Below are 13,753 nucleotides of genomic sequence, written 5' to 3'. Positions count from 1 at the left end.
AGGATTAAAACACACCCAGCACCCATCAAGCCAGGCCAGAAGAGGAGAGCAAAGCCCTGTTTCTACATTAACCCCTCATCTGCCAGGCGCAGGTCAGAAGGGTGCCTAGGGAAGAAGCTGGGAAGCAGAGGGTGGGTGGAGAGAGGCTGAAGGAAGGTCGGAGGTGGTGCTGATTTGGCCTCCCAGACTGTCAAGGAGGACACCCCGCTCCTTTTGACAGTACACCCAGTGGTAGGACCTGTGGCTCAAACTAGGCAGACCCAATTCAAATCTCAACTCCATTAACCAGCGCTGTAATGGTTGGCAACTTCCTCGACCTCTCTGAGTTTCAGTTTCCTCATCTAGACCAGTGGGATATACCAAGACCAGCTCGGCCATAAAGACCCCTACCCAGGCAGCGCTGAAGGCATTGAGAAGCAGACACCTAGATAGAACAGCAAAGTGGGACCATCCGGGAGCCAACAGCCTTCCGAACTGAGAGCCTCAGGGGCTCGAGCAGACGCTGACCCACGTTATTTACTCTCTGTGAACAGGTGATCGTTATTAACAAACAGGTGTTCTGTGTTTTCACTTAGACCCAAGATAAACCAGGTAAGCAGCTGGTGCCTGCTTACCACTGATCACAGACAAACTAGAAAGCATTCTCCACGAGGGAGCCACGGGGACAGAGTCACATATTCCATGCTTAAAGAATTGTTTTAACCAGCGTATGATATACATATACTGTTTTGCTACTTTAGAATGCCCCAAGCAGTTTTCCACTTGCGGGTGGGGGCAGCCAGGTTTTCCTTTCCATCATTCTCAGCAAACGATATAATTTATCATACATGCTAGGACTTGTCCCAATAGGGATGATGATTATTCCTCTTAGGATTAAACGGGGTGGTACCTGCATGTCACTGGGCAGACAGCAATTCTCAGCAAACGATGTCTCTGCCGATCAAATGCAGTCAGGAGCTAAGAGCCAGGTATAGCACAGATCACGCCTAATTCCATTATTCCTAGTCATTCAGCTGCAGACAGTCTCTTTAATCTTTCTGCAGGGGGAATGTGTGGTGCTCAGATGTAAATCCGGCAGGAACTTGGCACCTTTGCAGCGGCCTCAGCCTCTCCTTTTTCCTGGGCAGGTGGGCCAGGACCAAGGCCTGGGCCCCTCACAGCCCCTCTGGGTTGCTGCAGCATTTCCTCTTGAAAGGGTGAACTGCTCTGGGGGCCGGGAGATGCACCCCACAGGGCCGAGGCAGCCTGGGCACTTTCCCCAGGAAATTCTTGACACTTTGCACTTTTCCAGCCTGCCTCCTTGAAGGGCGCTGCTCATCTGTCCTCCCCTGGATGTACTAGAATTGGCCCCACAGGCTGACCCAGCTGGACCCCACGCTCTGGGTGAGCTGTGGCTGGATTGGTTTACCCATCTCCTTTAGCTCTCCACAGGAGAGCAGCCCTTGGTTTCTGAACAAGGGCAGTTCTAGGCCACCTTTGAAAGGACCTGCTGGGATTTCTGCAGTGCTCCCCTCCAGCATCCACGGCAGGTCACTGAAGCCCAGATGATGATCTGTCCCTGCCTACCCCGAGAGCCTCTGACCCTGAAGCTTGTGTTTTTTCTCAACCGCATCACATCCTCATCACAGGCACCAGGGTCAGCGTCTTCCTTGGCCTCTGAATCAGGCCCAGGCTCACCCCTCCTTTGTTCAGCCAAGCATTCACCTAGCTCAGCCGTGTCCCATATATCAATCAGCATTCTGCATAGAAAGTAGAAACACCCAAAGTATCCAGCAGAAAGAGATTTAATAAGGGAAATAGTGACTTACAGAGTAATCAGAGGGCCCAGGCAAATGAAGGTCAGGACCACTGCTCCGCTTTGGCTTAAGGTCACATCCCCACAGCTGTGAGCCTGAGACCAGGAGACAGCAGCTGCCCCTGTAAGGCCCACTAATGCAGCTCCAGCTGACCCACATTCAGGAAGCTGGTGGCAAGACCATGGATATACCAGTTGCTGCAAATCCTCACGTTGGCAGGAGACTGCGGACCATCCAACACACTGCAGAAGAGCACCTCTGCCTCTCTGCCACTGTCCAGAGCTCATGGAAGTACCTCTTGATAGCAAAACTGAAACTGCAGCCAGATCCAAGCAGCAAGAAACTCTGGCAAATGTCGTTTTTGTCCTGCTAGCCCCTGTGATACAGAGGGAACATAAAGGGTGTGAAACAATGCTAAGTGCTGGTAGACAGTATGGAGCACAGCCCAGAACTCACTGGGAACCCCAGCTAGCCGCAGTCCTGGTTTGCTGTAGCCCCACCCAAGCCTGTGGCTAGTGCTGACTCCTGCCTCTGTCGCATCGCCCCACTCGGCCTCTGACCTTTCGCAGGGGTGAAGGACTGGCCTCATCCATTCCCCAGCCCACACCCAGCTCCTTCAGCTGAGGCCCTCCTAACCCTGGCACAACTCCAGGGCCTTCCTGGGGCTTTTTTGGGATGGAACCAATCCAAAGGCTGGCTCTGCCGGAGGCTGGCTTGGGACTTAGGATGCCTGTGCTGCAGCTACAAACACAGAATGTGCCATCTCTGAGCCACATCCCCAGAGCACATTCACCTGGGGGTCTCGTCCAGCTGTGAGGTTCTGAGACACACACACACAGTCCTCAGGGAGCTGGGTGCTGCTTTGCTGAATTCACCCAGAGTCACTATCCAACTCTACTCTGGAAACATGGACAGAGATAGGTACTGAGGGAGGAGGGGTGGCTGAAGCAGAAGGTAGGACAGGTCAGGGACTGCCCCCCCTGCCCAGCGCATCCCCCACCACTAACTTGTGGCTTGAGTGGGCTGGGAAAACCCGCTGAGGGCAGGTTTGCGGAGGACAGAAGAGGCTGGGGCGAGAGACGTGGTAAGGGCAGAAGTGAAGCACTTGGGCCACACGAGAGAAAAAGCCACTGTCTGTGCTGAGCTGGACCTTTGGGCTTAGACCCCAGCCTCCCTGCTCTCCCTTCCTTAGTGCCCCTCAACTAGACCTTTCCCAAAGCAAAGCTAGAGCCATGCCAATGACCTTGAGTTGCACATCCGGTTTAATCCGTATCAGCATCAGAGTGAAGGCCTTGCTGTCAGTCCAGGATATTTATAACCTGCTTGCCAGGTCCCACTACCTGGCGGTCGCCAGGAAACTAGGCCACAGGAGCCACAGAGGAGGCAAGCCCTCCCCCGCCCCAGCCCCAGCCTCAGACGGCTCCTCTGTGGCTGTTCGCACCTGCCTCAGCTGTCTGCATCCTCCCCATGTCTCTGCTTCCTGCTGGCAATCAAAACCCACCAGAGTTCCCAATGCCTGGGGCATGTCCACAGGCCTGAGTGCCATGTCCATGCCTTCACTTATCCCTGTCTTCCCTGCCCACTCCCCATGGTGGTGTGGTGTGGTCATGAAGGCTCCACCTGCCCGGGGTCAGGTGTCGGCTCCACTGCTCTCTGTGTAGACCTGGATAATCTTGTGTGACCTTTCTGTGTCTCAGTTTTCTCATCTGTAAAATGGAATTGATAAAGACTCCATGAATAAAAGGCTCAGAATGGTGCCTGACACATAATAAGGACTCAGTGTGTGCTAGCTTTTCTTAAAAAGTCTATCAGATAGCAGCAGAAGCACCAAGGCCAGGCTGTTCAGGTTCAAATCCTGGTTTGGCCACTCACTGGCCATGTGATCTTGTGCCCGTGAGTTATCCACTCTGGGTCTTAGTTTCTTCCCATGCTATGGTTTGGATGTTTGTCCCCTCCGTATCTCATGTTGAAATGTGATTCCATGTTGGAGGTGGGGCCTGGTGGGAGGTGTTTTGGTCATGGATCTCTCATGATTGGCTTGGTGCCCTTCTTGTGGTAATGAGTGAGTTCTCCCTCTGAGTGCATGCGAGATTTGGTTGTTTACAAGTGTGTGGGACCTCCCCCTTCTCTCTCTCCCTCCCTCTCTTACCTGTTCCTGCTTCATCTTCCATCATGAGTAAAAGCTCCCTGAGGCCTCACCAGCAGCAGATATTGGGCTGTGCTTCCTGTGTAGCCTGCAGAGGTGTGAGCTGATTAAACCTATATTTAAAAATAAATTACTCAGCCTCGGTGTTCCTTTACAGCAACACAAAAACCATGTAAAGTCAGAAATGATAATATCTACCTCGTAGAATTGTGAGGATTAAATAAGCTAATGTGGAAAGCTCTGAGAATGGTACCTGGCACACAGTAGGTGGTCAATTAGAACTAGCCTAGCTCTGATAATGATCATAATTACTATGATGATCATTGTTTATTCTGTAATGATTTCCTCCCAGCCAGGCTGCCGTCTCCTCTTCCTGCCTCCACCCTTTAGCTGACACAAATGTTCTCCTTACACACACTCTCTCTTTTCTTCTTCCTTCCCAATTCAAATGTTGCATTTCTTTCAAGCCTCATCTGCTCCATGCAGCCTTCCTTGACCATTTTGGTGAACTTTGCACCATCCCCCTTCCCCAGACCACCTTAGACCTGATCCCCACATGATTCCAGGCCCTAAAAGCGGAGGCTCTGCCAAGCCCACTTCTCCTTCCTGTCTCATGCTGGACCCTCAGCGTTGAGGTCAAAGACGTCCTAGATCAGATGTTTCCTTGCTGAGTGTCCAGGCCCCTGATTCCTGGGATGAGGGTGCAGTGTGACCTGGCCCCCAACAGCGCGCACACACACACACACACACACACACAATGTTTGCACCATGTAGAGTAAAACTTAGTTGTTTTCCCAGAAATAATCCCACATTCTGGCTACTGACAACCAAAATGCCTTTTCTTTCCCAAGCCCAGTCATTTTCTGGATTTTCCCAGCTGGAGGGAGGACCAGGCCAGTATGCTGTGTCCTAGGAGTGGACCCGAAACCTCTCCCCACCAGAAAAGAGCAGGCAGGAAAATGTCTTCCTTGGACACCCAGGCACAACAAGCCCAGGGACACAGGACTGAACATGGGGGAGGGCAGGTGTGGGTGGGGGCGAGGATCTGGCTAAAACACCACAGTCCTTTCCTTGAGGAAGAAAGCAGCACCTGAATGTCACTGTGCTCTCTGTGTTGAAGGTCTAACAGACGGCAGGTCAGCCCAGCGGGTCAGCAGTCCTGACCCAGTGCTGTGGCTTTGTCCAGCACTCTTAGCCTCCTCTAGTCAGAGGCTTGCTCACATTGCCCCCCTCCTCTGTCCTCCCTACTGGCCGTCACTGAAGAGACCTCTCCTCCAGCCTGCTCCATCACCTCCCCAGCGATCCCCTCTCTTCTGGGGAGTAGCCTGGCTGGGATCAACGTTGCTCAGCCCACAGGGGAAGCCCTTTGGTGGGAAGCCCCCCTTTTTCCTGCGTGCTGGGGCAGGAAGCAGGGACAGGAGAAAGGTTTGCAGGGTTAGAGAGGGGTGCTTCCTCTGCAGTCATTGTCTCCCCTGGGGGCTGAGGGCTGATTCCAAAATGGATGAGGATGGGAAGACGCCCCTCCTGCAGTGCTTGGCCCTCAGGCCGTACCCTCACCCCTCTCCCCTGCTCTAGTCTAAGAGCACCTGCAAAGGAGCCTCACTCTAGCTCTCATGACCGACAACTGAAAATTAACCCCCTCCACATTCTAAGTTATCCCAGAGAATAATGCCATCTCAAAGGGACATTTGTCTAATGGAGGGAGCCGAGGCCAGGGGAGAGGGGTGTGTGGGAGAGAAGCCTTGAAAAATCCAGCCAAGCATCTGTGGTTTGTGCTCCGTGTAAAGTGAAATCTGGGCACTTCTTCCACTGAACAGCATGGGAGTAACTGTAGTGATACTAGCTAGCATTTATACAGCACACTACAGTTACAAGATGCTTGCCTCACCCTCTCCATTTGCTACCCTTCTGCACTGCAATAGATTGATGGAGGGCAGTTTAACCTCCTTTGACGTGGGAGGAACAGAGCCTCAGAACAGCTAGGAAGTGGGGATCAGAGGCTGGTGCCCCACCCAGGTGTCCTTTACCAGCTGGGCGCTCACTCCAAGCTGCTGTGGTGTTGGCTGCTAACAGCTCATCACTGTGCCCTTCTCCTCCACATTGGCTTAGCCAGCGAAAGTCACTTCCCTGGGAGATGCTTTGGAGGATGAGCCCTCTACCACAGCCCCACCCCTGGGAGTAGCCTTTAGCTAAGGCCTGACTGCTGTTTGGACAGAAAAGCCACCCTCTTGTTTCAGGTAGAACAAGCTCCATGTGCCGTACACGCCCCGAAGCCCCTGTGGGTTTGGGCCCAGCTAGACCTCCCCTGAAGTGGCATCTCTGCCTGGACACTTCTGCCGCTCCATCCTTCCCATGCTCCCTCCCAGCTTCTCTGGCAAGCACTCAACAAACCACACGCTGGAATCACCTCTCAGACCCTGCTTCTAGGGAACCAGGCAGAGGGCGAGTACGCGGGGCTTCAGATCCTGAATCTGAATCCGGACATTCTTGAGACAGTCTGGCCAGGCATGCTGAGGGTGTCTGTTGTGGTGAGAACCTTGCCTCCTTCCAGGACCTCAGCTCTCTCCCTCTCCTCCTCCCAGGGGAGAAACTGGTTCTTTAACACTGACAGTGAACTGAGGGATGAAGCTGCCCAGAGCCCCGGCACCTCCCACACCCCACTGAAAGCTCCCTCTCTGCCCCTCCCACCCCGACTGTGGCGGCCATCATGATTCAGGCCTCATCCCCACAGCCCTCCACGGGCCCCCAGACTGCTACCCAGTGCCCTGGCATGTTAAGCAGTGCAGATGGCAATTAGCTGCGTGACAGGAAAATGTCCCAACACTAATTATTTCAGGGACAAGGCCGGGGACCATTAATAAGTGATGAAGGAGTCTTTCCAGAGGCTCTTTGGCTGGGTCTTGCCCCAGCCTGCAGAAGGCTGGAGACTGAATGGGAGCCTTCCCCACGCAGAGTTCAGTGGTGTGGGTGGCTGGTGAGACAAGTGGCATTGCTGAGGGAGATGCCACTTATTTTCCCGGGGAAGTCAGGCTGCTCTCCCCAGCAGTTACATCGACAGCTATTAAGGGTACAGTCCTCATCCTTCAGACAGGCAAAAGCAAACAACAGTGGTTCCCTGCATCTTCTCTGCTGAATAATTGATTGTAGAATGCAAGCTCATGAATGAATTCCAGGGGAATCCCCAGTCAGCCCCTTCTACACTCTCACATCTGCCTCCCCTTCCCTGTCCCAATCCGAGAGGCAGGCAGAATTTCCATTTTCCTGAAACGATTCCGTTTCCTCTGTGCCTGTTTCTAAGGTGGCCCCCGGGACAACTCCCACAAGGAGCAGCTGTCAGGGGCCCGAAACAAAGGACGGTGTGTACAGGTGGAGGGCTGAACCGTGCCAGGTCAGCCCAGGACTTGGACGGTGTCTCTCTCCAGCAGAGAATCCCAGTGAGGCTGGGAGAAGAAGAAAACCATCGTGCATTCATAAACCCTTTCATGCGCCAGAGTGAATGCAAATGCACACACTCTCACACTCACATGTACACACTGACACACACACATGCACAGACACAACACACACACACACTGACACATTCACTCTCACACACAGAGACACTCTTGCATACACACCAATACTCTCACACATACATATCCATTGACACACACTCTCATGCACACTGACTCTCACACATGCATATGCATTGACATACACTCATACACACTGACACACAATTGCTTTTGTGTACACATGCACACTGACACACACTCATATGCACTGACATGCTCTCACATACACAAACACATGCACATACACATACATATGCACTGACACATACATACTGGTGTGCACATACACTGAAACATGTACACTGACATACATATGCACTGACTCACACACACACACATTCACCTGCATACACTGACACATCCACTAACACAAATACATGCATACTGACACATATGCACTGACATACAGTGACACACATACACACTGACACATACACACAAATATGCACTGACACACACATGCTTACATTCACATAGCTTCACACACATACACAGACATACACATACACACCGACACACACAACACACACATTGATACATTCTTCCTCATACACACTTACACCCTCTCACACTCAGATGTACACACTGTCACACATACATATGCACTGACACAAGCTGACCAACAAATATACACACTGACACTCGCACACATACACATGGACACACGCTCATATACACTCCCACACATACATACACACTGACACACTCTCCCTCACACACATTCACATATACTCTCACACTGACCATACATTCACACTCACACATTCATTCTCACACACACATATACCCTGATACATACACACTCACACTTACACACAAGTACACAATGACACACAAGCCCTTCCTCTCTCCCTCTCTCTCTCTCTCTTTCACACACACACACACACACACACTTGAATAGACAGGGGCTCCCATACTTTAATAGCCTAAATATGAAGGAGATATTTATGGGGGAAGAGAGATTTGCTTCCCAAAAGGATTTGCAACAGGGCTTTTTCAATAATAAGAAACCAGAGTGCATTGAAAATGGAATTCGATTTACAAAAATGTGATTTCTCTGTAAATCTTCAGAAGCTCGTGCCGTATACGGTATGGACATGTGCTTGCAAATATGCAGGACTTGTCAGAGCCTCTCTCCATCTACTTGGGGAGAGGGACAGGAAGTCCTCACCAAGACTGCTGGCTACACACTCAGGGGTCTGATGGCAATCCAGCTAGGAGCACTGCAAATACCATCTCCTTTTGCCCCTCCAGCGTGCAAAGGGGAAACCAAACACTTTATCCCCAAGGCTACCACAATGCAAAGATGCAAGGTGTATTGTCCTCAAAAGGTCCTCGTCTCCAAATTCTTTCCTTTTGTCCCCTAACTCGTTAACCAGCCCAGCCTCCAATGGATGTTTTGAGTGGGATTAACTAGGAAAGATCTTGTCAATTATCTCTACTGACTTCTTCATTGATGACAGATGAAAACAATGAGGCAGAAGCCTGCCCAAACCACATCTAACAGACCCTGTGCCCTGCAGCCGTCATCCCCATCAGCCATACCTGTAGCTGTACGAGGCCAAAGCCAACGGAGAAGGCTCTGGGCAGCATAGCCCTGCCGTCCTCTCTTCCAGCCCCATGCCTCCCTCCCTCTCCCTGCTTCACTCACCTTCTTTCCTTGCTGGAAGTGAACAGCTGAGTCATTTGACCTTTCACTTGCTAGGCTGCTCTTCTGGATGAGTTTGGAACTCACTCTTTTTGGGTAAAGACCCCATCCACTAATTAAGACCCCCACCCTTAGGAGACAACGTCTGTGTTGGACACTAAACTAGGGTCTCACAGAACTGTCTTGGTAACCCCTTAAAGACACTGAACACCTAGGGGCTTGAAGACACACCAGGGAGTAAAATTCAGGTCTCTGATAATTTCCGATCCAGAACTTGCCCCAGCAGACAAACGCACTCTTCTTCAAATGTAAGCTCCTTTCTTGTAACAACAATAAGGCTGATCACTATAGCAAATACTTATTTAAAAAAAAACACACAGCTGACGTATATGCCAGCTATTGTTCTAAGCCCTTTAAATATGTGAACTCATTCCATCATCACCGTAATGCACCCTAAAGGAAGTACTGTCATCACCCCTCCGAGGCCCAGAGAGGTTAGGTAATTCCCTCAAAGTCACATAGCTAATAAGTGGCCCAGAAGGGAATTGAGTTCTGACTTCCTGAGTCCTGCAGAGAGCTGTTTCTGACCTCAGACCCTACCAGTCTTCCCCCACTCCCACCCGCTTCTCTCCAGCGACAAATACACCAAGCTCATTCCCCACAAGGCTTCTGACTTTGCTCTTTTCTCTGCGTGGAAGGCTCCCCTTCCAGCTCTTCCTGGAGTCTCCTCAGTGGGGCCTTGCCAGACAACCTCACCTAAAGTAGCCCCCGTGGCCTCCCCCACCCTCACCCACCCTTCATTTACTAGTCATTGACCTGCTGTAATTCCATCAGCATTCCTCACTACCTCAACCTTATCTGTTGGTTCACTGATTCCACCACAACAAAACTCCATGTGAGCAGTGATTCTTCCCCTATCCTTCACTACTGTGCACTTTCATCTATGACACCCTGGCTTGGCATAAAGAGGGCATGCAAATAAAGACTGATTGATCAAGGAGTATTCCCTTCACAAACCAATATGCACATGCACTCACATGCACACACACTGCGTGCTGGCGTGTGCACGGGAGTGCATTCACATTAGGCCACAGGCAGACACCAAGTCAGTGATATGGTCCTCTGTGGCGTAACACTGATAGGAGTGATGAGGCCAGCCTGACGTAAATGGGCTTTCTAGCAGCTGATGCTAAGAAACAGAATTCCTCTGAGGACAGATCCGTAAGTACCCAGGCTGGAAGAATGCAAAACAGAAAATAGAGCCTCTGCGTAGGATCTCCAGCATCTCTACCACCTGGTCCGGGCCTTTTGTGTTGGTTGCCTGGAGAAATGGAAGATGATTAAAAGGTGTAAGAAACTGGCCCCTTCAGAGTCCTGGGAAGGGAAGGGGGCTAGGGTGACCAGTTGCTCTAGTTACTGATTACGCTTGCTAAATATAGCTGAGTCCGACATGGGGCACTGAGGAGGCAGGTCTGAAATCAGATAGGGTGGAGGGGGCTTCCCAGGTCCCTGCCCCCTGCCTTATACTCCTACCCCAGGCCCAATTTGTAGTGAGGGGATACCCTTGACATGGAGGTGGAGGGAGAGGGAGAAACAAAAGCCTAAGCTGATGGATGCTCTGACCCAGTGCCTGCCCAGAGCTGGGCATGCCATTCTGAATGGCAGATATCTGAGATCAAGGTACAGCCAAACCCTAGCAGATAGGACCCGTGTTCTACGGTACTTAGGCTTGATCAGTTTCAGTGCTGCTCAAAGCCTTCATGTGTGGATGTGTGAGTGTGGTTCCCACAGTAGGAGAGGCAGGGTACTCAATCCCCAGCATGGTTAAAAGGCCAAGTGGGTAAATATATCGTCTTTACAGAGCAGACGCATGGGGGTGTTGATGAGAACAAAACTCTGGAGCTGTCACTAGTGGCATGGGACTGGATGAGGACTACCTCCTCAGCCCAGCAGATTCCCAAAGCTCCTGCTTCCACAGAAGAATATTCCTAGAATCTTGTAGTGGGTGGAAAGGGCTGAGAAAAGCTCTCCATAGCAGAGGGCCTGTGGAGCTCAGGCCCTCCGAGACATTCAGCAAGCCAGGCTGTACGCCTCTGGAATCACCCCACTGTAAGGTGTCCAACACACCCCACCCACTTTTCCTCTTTGGCAGTCCCAGCCTTTGGAGCTCCTGATGCCCAAAGCTCCTCCCTAGCCCCAGGTGATGTTCCCCTGGACTCTTAGCCAGAAAGCCTTGGCATGGTCCTGGGAGAACCCACTGCTGTGGCCTGAGATTCTCCTTATCAGCTCATAAATAGCCTTCCTGCCCAGGCCCCCTACCAGCCCAGAGACCTTGTCTGTAAAATGGGAACTACAATGACCTCTTCAGAGGATATTCTGAGGGTGGAATGAGAAGTGACAGTAAAGCGTCCAGCACAGCGTACAAATCTAATCAGCACAGAAGGCATTAGAACGTTGGCTGTATTTTCTTTCTCTCTTTTCTCTTTGAGTCTCTTTGGATTCCATATTTCCTACAGGAAGGAGATGGGGCCAAATTGTGTGGCTGCTTTGTACCCACAACAACACGGTTTGGAGCTGCCTTCTCCACCGCTCCTCACCTGCCACGTTGTTGCATCCTTCTCTGCTAAGGCTGAGTTCTACTCCATTGCACGTGTGCTCCCCTTTAACTGCTCCTGTGTTAATGAACACTGAGGTTGCCTCCCCATCTTGGCTGTTGTGGATAATGCAATGGACATATTTGAGAAGTGCATATTTGAGATCCTGATTTTAATTCTTTTGGATGAATACCCAGAAGTGGGATTGCTGGATTCCACTTATATGAAGTATCTAAAATAGTCAAACTCATAGAAACAGAGAGTGCAAGGGTGGTTGCCAGGGACTGGGAGGAGGGGGAGATGGAGAGCTGCTATTCAAAAGGTGCACAGTTTCAGTTACGCAGGGTGACTATATTCTAGAAATCTGCTGTACAATGTTGTTGTACATTGTTATAGTTAACAATACCTTATTGTACACTTAAAAACTTGTTAAGAGAGCAGATCTCAAGTTAAGTGTTCTCAATACAATAAAAAAATGATCTAAATCATAATGCCCTATTCCACTGGTTTCCATGAGGGAGGCTGATCGATGTTGCTGCCTAGCTGGGTACAGTAGCCGAGCTCTATCTGACACTGATATTGCATCTGTGTTGTTCTTCCTGCTGCTGCCTCTTTCCCCTTGTCTCCTGACTTTCTTGTTCTTTCACAAGAAGCAAAGCCTGTGATTGTTTTTCAAGCAAGAACACAGGGCAGGAGACCACCTCACCCATCCAAAGAAATGCATGCAAAAAAGCCACCTTTCCGACTCTGCAAAGCCACCACGTGGCCCTACCCAGCTCCCTGCTTCCTGTCCTACACCCTCTGAGCTCCAGGTAACCTGCACAGGGATCTTTGTTTTCACCCCTCCACCACCCAAGATGTCTAGTCTCCAACTTCAGTGAGGAGGGAGAGCCAGGGCACCTAGAGAAAAGCCCCAGTGCTGCCTCCTTTCTCAGCGTGAGGTTCTCATGACTGCTCAGAGGGAAGGAATGGGATGTGAGCTGGAATCCCAGTATGACCAGAAAGTGCACCCCCAATCCTCCTTCCCTTCCTGCAGCTCAGCTGTGACCCTCCATTTATAACCACAGCAGGAAAGGGGAAGCTCTTTACCTGGGCAGGCCCCCTGCTTCTCAGCCAAGTGTCCCGGTACCGCCAGCCCTGTCTTAAAGTTGACCGCAGAACATCTCCCATGATTCAAAGGTCCTGCCCAGCCACTCTTGTTCCAACAGAGCCACCCTTGCCTCAGGATGGGGTGAACAGTGTTCTTTAATGAAGGTTTTATATCATATTTCTTACTACTTGAAGTTGTGCTTGGGGGTGAAAAGGATTAAGGCAAGAGTTTATTCCTACTTTCCACCTTTCCACCCCAATCAGATGGACTGTATCTGGACAGAAGAGAGATGAGAATAAAAGAGAAAGGCTCCCATCTCCCTAGAGGAGCAGTGGCCTCCTGTTGCCCTGCAGGCTCCCTGAAGCAGAGCTATGATGTGCTGGGAGTGGGGATCTTCTTCTTATGCATAATTATGTTTTGCAGAAGGGGTTCTAGAGCACTAAGGCATGGCTTCTTCACCACTGGCACACTGGGCAAGGCTGTGGAGAGCAATGGGTTAGTGTTCTTCCCTGGTGTGGTTTCTTGGTGAATGTGCCAAGAACGGTGGAGAGGATGACTCCTGGGTCATAGATGACCATGGCAGCAGTGCCATCCTCATATGGGTGGGGAGGTCACTCCCAGGGAATTGGGACCCCGTGCTTACGTTGTTTATCTCTGAAGTTATATCGAGGGCTCTTGGGGGCCTTTCAGTTGACACTTGGGACAGTGAGGCTCAATTTCCTGCCGGGCCTGGGGGAAGTAAGCAGCTGGCCCCACCCCCTTAGAAATTTTCTCCAGTCGGCCGGGCGCGGTGGCTCAAGCCTGTAATCCCTGCACTTTGGGAGGCCGAGGCGGGTGGATCACGAGGTCAAGAGATCGAGACCATCCTGGTCAACATGGTGAAACCCCGTCTCTACTAAAAATACAAAAAATTAGCTGGGCATGG

General features: G+C 51.1%; 1 long non-coding RNA gene across 1 annotated transcript in view; it reads right to left on the bottom strand.

The window, feature by feature from the left end:
- Positions 1-3,366: 3,366 nt before the first annotated feature.
- Positions 3,367-13,753, bottom strand: part of LOC108291399 — a 44,857-nt gene continuing 34,470 nt past the window's right edge. The window contains exon 3 of the long non-coding RNA XR_001819881.2: positions 3,367-3,502. This is a non-coding gene — a long non-coding RNA (uncharacterized LOC108291399). The remainder of the gene's footprint in view (positions 3,503-13,753) is intronic.

This window comes from Cebus imitator, unplaced genomic scaffold, assembly GCF_001604975.1.
Source record: "Cebus imitator isolate Cc_AM_T3 unplaced genomic scaffold, Cebus_imitator-1.0 Scaffold451, whole genome shotgun sequence".
Taxonomy (NCBI): Eukaryota; Metazoa; Chordata; class Mammalia; order Primates; family Cebidae; genus Cebus; species Cebus imitator.
This window is presented reverse-complemented; position numbering and strand designations above follow the sequence as displayed.